The 8,284-nt window shown below is 40.1% G+C and overlaps 1 pseudogene; it reads right to left on the minus strand.

Annotated features, from left to right (window-relative positions):
* Positions 1–235: 235 nt before the first annotated feature.
* On the minus strand, positions 236–954 carry LOC121137802 (annotated as a pseudogene).
* Positions 955–8,284: the final 7,330 nt, after the last annotated feature.

An 8,284-nucleotide genomic window follows, 5' to 3' on the forward strand; every position in this document is an offset into this window, starting at 1 on the left:
TTCTTTTGTTTTCTTTTGTTTTTTGCCTATTTGTATATTAAAGGGAGAGATAAAAGAGAAAGCAGTTATGATATTTGTGTAGGGAGGTTGGGGAGAATCTGGAAGGAAATGGGGGACAGAAACCTTAATCAAAATATAATGAATGATTTTCTTCAGTTAAATAAAGTGAATATTTTAACCACAAAAATAAGTGTTTCATGCATTCTCAGAAATAATAAAGTATTTTCCCTGTGAGTCAACTCCTCCCTCCTGTGGCTCTAATTCCTACTAGGTATGAAGTACAAGGAGAACAATCAGAATTTCTCCATCCTGTTTTCTGCACACTAGTCCAGACCTTGCTGGGGCCCATTGGGTTTGGGTATAGACTGCAGGTGTCTGGGGAGCACTGTGTGCTCACTGTACACAGGTAGACAGCTGAGTCACTGGGCTGGGAGTCTCTGATGTGCAGGGAAACATGCAGGCTGGCTTTATTGAGATTAACGGCGAATCTGCCTTCTTTTTTTCACCATTGGAGAAGATAGACATGAGCAACTCAGGACTTTTCCCAGGATACTGTCTGTACCACCAGAAGTAAGCATAATTAGGATCACTGTAAGTACAGTTGAGAGAGGCCAGGGCTCCCTCTGTGACACTGAGGATTTCTGGGTTCTGCTGCACCTTCTGCTGGCTGCTCACCCCTGTGCGGAAAGACAAAGGTCAGACAAACAGGACTGAATGCATATGGATGCTATCACCCCAGAATGGCTTCCCCATGGGCCTCCCAGCTGCTTTTGTTTCAGCATGAGAACATTAGTATTTCTAACCACACTCCTAATATATGTGTGCACAACACCTTTGCATGTTATAATTATATGTTTCCATAAAAATGGACAAACTCACCCCTCAGTTGAAGCCACAGTGCTACTATAAAAACACTTAAGGGATGCATTACTGTTTTCTCTGAAGAGTCACACTTCAACCAAAACAGGAGGACCAGCATTAGGGAGTTCAAATTCTTCTCCTGTAAGATGCATAAAAAAGAAAAACCCCAAACTGTTCATCCAATCAGAAAGAATGTCCTAGTTTCCACTACCACATCAAAAGCCATCCTCCTCCCTCTCACCACCCCCACAACACACATAGACACAAAGGACCATGGGAAAGATTGCATCTGGGTATCTGAGAATATACTGCCGTCCTCTGGATACACCTTAATGTCAAAGAAATATTTTAAGCCCAGACTCTTCTAATACAAACTATTAAAACAAGGAGTAGTTTAGGCAGATGAGAAGATTAAGACATTTGCTTAAGTTTATATGTAACTTACATATACATTTTTCACCAAATGACAACTTATTTTCAGCAAATCAAAGTTATTTTACTAGTCACTTTCTGTAATAGTTCTGAACAATCTCTCATAATCAAATAAAGTTTATGTTCTTTGTCTCTTCTCTGTGTCAGCTCATACAACCCTGTATTGTTTCTTCATAATCAATATTAAATTTTCTATAATTAAAAAGATTTTTTAAATAAAACAGCTTTAAATGTGTCTTAACATACATGGCTCCAGCTCACAGCCTAGCTAAATTTTATTTATGTATCTGTCTATTTATGCATTCATTTCTTTTTATATGTTATGTGTGTGTGTTTGTGTGTGATGCTGTGTGTGAACACATCAGTGTGGGTGTATGTACATGTGTGTACATGTCAGAGATCAACATCAGGTGTTGTCTTTGATTATTATTCAAACCGACCAAACAATTAGAAAAAACTGTTCTAGATGTCATTGCTATATCACCAAGCCCTTCTCTTCTTCCCTGCCTACCCTCTCTCATACAGAGACACAAGCAAATACATGAGAAATTGCCTCTGGGTCTCTCTGTACCTAGAGCTCATCGTCACAGGCTGCCTTGTCAATGAACTCCATGGACTGGACTGGCATTGTCCTCACCAGTGCTAGGGCTACATATGTGGGTGTGGAACTGGATAGTACATGTGTTCTGGGTAACTGGACACAGTTCTTCATGCTGGTGAGACGGGCATTTCACTCATTGAGCCACCTATTCAGCCTCTATTTATTTTTGTTAGTAGTGTTCATTATACAAAATGTTGTGCTTATTGTAATATTTTAATACACTTGTGTAAGATATGCCACTCATATTCACCTCTCATTTCTCTCTTTTGTACTCACTGGTGGACAGATGAGCTAATATTGTAATTTGGTTAACTTGAACAGTACCAAAACAGCATGATGTGTGCATATTGTTATTGTGAGTTTGATTCCTTCAGACACACAGCTAGGAGCACTAAAGCAGGGACATGTCGAATTTGCATTTTTAGGGGATTTTTACAAGGAAACATTACACTAAATTCCATAATGGTTTCACTATTTTATATTCTGATCAAATACATATAATGGGTCATGTCTCATGTCCACAACATCATTGCCTTTTGTTTTCTTGATGATAGCCTTGGGGGAATGGGGACTAAGATGGATCCTCAGAATAGATTTTATTTGGTCAGCTGTTTCTTCAGCAATGTGATACTAGAAGTGCTTGGAATTCTCCACACACCATTATAAAACATCCATAGCAAGGAAGCTGGTGATCATCTAGAGAATACTATGCTCCATCCCTGAGAGAATAGAACATCCTAGAAAGACAGAAGTTAGAGCTGTGGAGAAAGGAAAGTATAAGCTTTATCCACTGAAATGGGAGGGTACTCAAGGATAATCAGCTAATTGGGCTTTGGCTAGGGAGTTTTATTGTGCTTGTATGTCTTCTTCGTTACACTATTAGTTCTGTTCAGGTACCCCACCCATGTTGTCCCACCAGTTCAACTCAAATTGTCTTCTGGGAACAAGAAGTTGCCATCTCAAGGAGTTTTCTTTTGCTTTCCCCTCTGCCTATACTCCTCTCTTTCTCAGCCACACTCCTCGGAGATCAACAGCAACTGTTGTCAATGATGGAGCCATGGTTACTCTAGCTACTTAATTAGTAGATGAGCTGGAGCTTAGGAGGCATCATCATGGGATGTGTTCCTGGGGTTTGTCCAGGATACTATGGCCCCATATCTTGAAAAGCATCCCATATTCTTTCATTGCATCTACTCAGAGCTCAGTTTGTACCTTTCTGCATCAATTGTTGTCTCCAAGAACATGACTAAAGATTGACACAATTAGACCTTTTCTCTAGAAAATTCATATCCCCACATGTCTAGAATGTTAAGAGAAACTCAGCCTCTGAGAAAGCCTCTCCACAGATGTCCCACAGAAAAACAGGACTTGTACATCTTGAAGAAAGCTTTTATGAGGACTTGACCAGGTCACAATGTCCTGAGCCAAGGACAGTCCAAACCAATGTGGGATATCTATAAATATTTGAGGTAGAATGCATCGGGTGACAGATTTAGCAATACAAGTTGGATACCTTTTAGTCTCAGGAAAAAGGTAACTTTAGCCACAAGGTCTGGTCTTGATATCTTTGGTAACTATCATGGATAGAATGGTTAGAACCACAATGTAAGTAAGATACCCCCCTCTTAATGATTCTAGAGAGGAAAGGAGAGAAGAAATTTAAAAGCTGTTTAATTTTTTTAGTTAAAATAATGGTGACCCTGCTCATATATAAATTTTAGACATAGATCAAAGGAGTACCAGCTTACAATGCACACTGCCAGAGAAGGTAGGAAACCAGGAAGATGCTGAGAGACAGACATACATGGTCCTCTGGAGAAGGGGAAAGAGAGAAGATCTCCTGAGCTAATTGGAAGCATGGTTAGAATGGAGAGGCAGTTAGAAGAAATAGAAGAGGAGAAGAGGAAGGGAGAGAAGGACAGGAGAGAGCAGGAAGATCAAGTCAGGGGAAGAATAGAGGAGAGCAAGAAAGGAGATACCATAATAGAGGCAGCCATTATAGGTTTAAAGAGAAATATGGCACTAGGGAATGGTCCCAACTATTAATCTAAACAATAGTCTAGAGGTTACCTTGAATGCCCTTCTCTGATAATGAGACTGATGACTACCTTATATGCCATCATAGAGCCTTCATCCAGTAGCTTATAGAAGCAGAAGCAGACACCCAGAGCAAAACACTAAGCTGAACTCTGTAATCCAGTTGCAGAGAGGGAGGAGTGATGAGCAAAGTTGTCAAGACCAGGCTGGAGAAACCCACAGAAACAGATGACCTGAACAAGTGGGAGCTCATGGACCCCAGACTGATAGCTGGGAAACAGCATAGGACTGTTCCAGACCCCCTGAACCTGAATGTCAGTTTGGAGGTCTGGTTAATCTTTGGGGCCTCTGGTAGTGGATCAGTATTTATCACTAGAACACAAATGGACTTTGTGAGCCTACTCCACACAGAGGGATACTCTCTCAGCCTATACACATAGGGGAGGCTCTAGGTCCTGCTCCAAATGATATGACATATTTTGAAGATACCCCATGGAAGGCCTCACACTCCCAGGGGAGCAGAAAGAGGATAAGGAGAAGGAGTAAATGGGGTCAGGGGAAGAAGGGAGGGAGAGGGAACTGAGATTGACATGTAAAAGAAGCTTGTTTCTAATTTAAATAAAATGGAAGAAATAATAATAATAATAATAGTGAGCCTGTCTTTCTTGTTTTCAGGTAGGCACTGCAGGGGTGAATTGAGCCAAAGTCAAAATGTTCTGCATCTTGGCAGCATTTTCACACTGAGAAGAAAAGCATTAATGAGAGATAGTTGCCTGTGTAACATCTCATGTGGATTCAAGTCTAATGTCTATGCAATGTCATCCATTAGATTACTAAAGGAAACACAACAGTCACTTTATTAATGGGTTATACAATCCTGTGGGGATTTTAAGATCATTCAGGTGCCAAATTCAGTCACTTTTTCTAAACTGTCAAAATCAGTTGAGGATCTGTTACTTGGGGATCACTTGGGCTTGAGAAATGACTCTGGCTCCTCTAGCTTTCCTTTAATCAGTTTCTCTATATGTGTGAGGATAAGTCTAGGGCCTTGCTTGACCTTGGCTGTGCTTTTAAACATGGGGAATTTTCCCTTTGTGTTGACCTTTCCCTCTGTAGACTGGACACTGGGTAGAAATAACTGGGTGGAGTTTCCAGGGCCTCCTGAACAAGTAGCCACAGAACAGTTCAGGTTAGTTTAGTTTTAAGTTTATTGTATATATATATGAGTATTTTTTCTGGTTCCCTGAAACTGAAGTTCTAGACAGTTGTCACACACTATGTGGATGCTGAAATTTGATTCCAGGTCTTTTTGCAAACCACCCTGTTCTTAATCAGTTGTCCATCAGTCACAGAACTTGAAATATATTTTGAGAAATATATACCATATACTCTGGGACTGAGTAATTTTGGAGTGGAAAAGGGAGGATATTTTCCAGTTTAATCCTTTGACCACATCAGTATAACCTCCAAGTTTGATTATTAAACATGCAGAAAGTCAGTTTACTTGTCTGGTACTTTTAAGTACTGTGGTGTATTTTGATAAAGCATGAACAAAATCAAGTACTATGCATCATTTTTTGAGCTGGTCCTTTTAATTGTTATGGAGAGTAGATCAACAACTCTATTGATTTAAGCAGAAGTTTGACAACAATATATTGAACTTTGATCTTTTCCTACATTTTATAACTTGCTTATGTCTTTGCAACTTGCTTAAGTTGTCCAGTTTCCTTTCAAACCATTTTCTTTCCATCTTATTTGACAATGTATCATAATAAATAATAAACCAACTGCCAACAATCCCAGCCATTGATCTTTTCCAAGTAGGCATAACTGATTTCATGGCAGTTGTTTGACTTGGAAGATAGCACTGTAAACCCAACCTTTATATATAAAACGAAGCTTGAATCCAAACTGAATACATAAAAAGTAGTATTACCTGCATAAATACTGTCACACTATGTGGTTCGATAAGTCCTAGGGTTAGTCTTATAGAAAACACAGGATGTTCCTCATTCAGTATGTACTCTCTTCTTTTGGTGTTGAATGAGTGTACATAGCAGACAATGATGCAGTTTTATATCATGAGATCAATAACACTCATGATGACAATTCTCCTTGGCTGCTTTGTTGTTCTCCTTTCTGCATGTGACAGTCAGGGGATCAGCCTCATTCAGGAAAAGGGGCTTGGGAAGACATTTTTAGATAAATATACTTGGTTTGGAAGTGGGAGGGACAAATATCTCCAGATAAAGCTTCTAATTGAGAACATGGCAGTGACCACACACAGTAGTTTCTTATCAGCTACTGAGAATAGGGAACGACCAGGACAAAAGTTATGGGTAAGTGACAGAGAGCACCTGTAACTGAGAAGGATCAAGCCAACAGAAGTACCTCTTTACTGATATCTAATCTTGGACCCTCCCTGCTAGACTTGTGATGATCAAGTGGGAAAAATGTACTTGAAATCAATTTGTGCCTCCAAATGGGGCAGAACAATTGAAAAATTTTAATTCTCTGTTTTCTTTTAGGCTAGGCTAATGAGAAGGCTCAAAAAACATGGATGGGTTCAAATTCTTCCTCCATCTCCTGCATGGAAAATATCCCAAAAGATATTAGGACCATGCCCTGTGGCAAAAGAAAATAAACCCCACACACAAAGAAAGGCATCAGAAGCCCCATTTCCTGAGTTCACTGAGTCTATAAAATGTTTGTTGCAATTGGTAACTTACCCATGTTCACAGTAATGATGAGTCAGATGCACATAGGAAGCAGGTATACTCCAGCCCACTATCTCATGCCAGAAAACCAATTTGAATGAGCTCATTGTCAACTGCTGTTGACAGGCAGGGTTGATCCTCCTACACAGGTGTGTCTCAGGTGCTCATAATGCTTCCTTCACCTGGTTCCAAGATGAGCATTTGGGGGCTATAAACTTTACAACTGTGACTTTGTTCTGGGTCTAGGGTCAGACATCTGGAACAGGTCATGGGTCTCTTATACCTTTAGACTCACTCAGCAAGGTTTCAGACACTCCCCAGACCTGCATTGAGGCCACTGCTGTTTGAACACTATATGCCTGTCTTTCAGCAGGAACTAGACATTCATGTCTATCTTCTCAATTACATTGAGGAAGTAGTTTCAGAAAGGGTGAGTCCTAACTGGGGAGAAACCTAAAGTCATCCCTGGTAAGATGGGGGCACTGAACTAAGAGGAAAAGTGTTCATAATAGCCAGATAGAAGGGACCACAGTGAATCCAGTGGGCATCTACAATGACAACCTAGGCCACTGAGGGAATTTTTACTTGATAATTTTATAGCTTGATAAACTATAGATATAAATTATATGCACGTAGCTCATAAAATACTAGATAAAATACTAGACAAACCTACAAATCTAAAGATTCAACACTGGGATCAACATGTGAGTTGAAATGCATGCCACTTTTGTCTTTCTGGGTCTGGGTTGCTTCACTCAGTGTAATTTTTCCAGTTTGTTCCATTTTCCTGCAAATTTCATGATTTAAGTTTTCTTTTTAGAAAAATTTTTTGATTGTGTACAGATGTTTTGCCTTCATTTATGACTGTGGTTCACATATGTTCAGTGAGTGCCATGGAGGCCTGAGGAGAGCCTTAAATATTCTTCTAGAGGTGGAGTTACAGACTGGTTTTGGCTATCATGTGTATGCTTGCAGCAGAACTCCAAGTCATCTGCAAGAGGAGAAAGTATTCTTAGCTGCCAACCATCTCTCTAGTTCCAATTTTATTACTTTTTAGAGCTGATTAGAGTTGCATTATGTACTGCACCACACCTCCATTATCCATTCATCAGTTGATAGACACCTAAGCTGTTTCCATTTCCTAGGCATTATGGTTAGAACATCATTGCACTGGATGAGCAAGGATGCAATAGGATAGACAGAGAGTCCTTTGGGCAAAGGCCCCTGAGATGTATGGCCCTGTAATATGATAGAGAAGTTATTTGGGACCAAGTGTCTATGAGACAGAAAACATCCGATTACAACTCCCAGTTCCTCTATATCCATCCCTCATTCCAGCATCAACAACCCTCCCAAGAAGCCCCTCTAAATTAACTAAAAACAAAACAAAAAACCCACATCGATCCTCTGTCTTTCCAACACATCTTCTTTCATCCTAGTGGCATCAGAAACTGCGGTGTGTCACACAGTATAGCCTTTTGTTCAATCAGTCCCATTCACAAAATGTGCATTGCAATGAGCCATTGGCATGGTTAAAGGCCTCTTACACACCATCATTACTGAAACCTCAACAAAATTCCTCTTGGGTATGCTGCTGCTCCTCCAAGTTATGGAGATCTTGTGGCTATCATCCTGC

The sequence above is a fragment of the Mesocricetus auratus genome, unplaced genomic scaffold (assembly GCF_017639785.1).
Source record: "Mesocricetus auratus isolate SY011 unplaced genomic scaffold, BCM_Maur_2.0 Super-Scaffold_100707, whole genome shotgun sequence".
Lineage (NCBI taxonomy): Eukaryota > Metazoa > Chordata > Mammalia > Rodentia > Cricetidae > Mesocricetus > Mesocricetus auratus.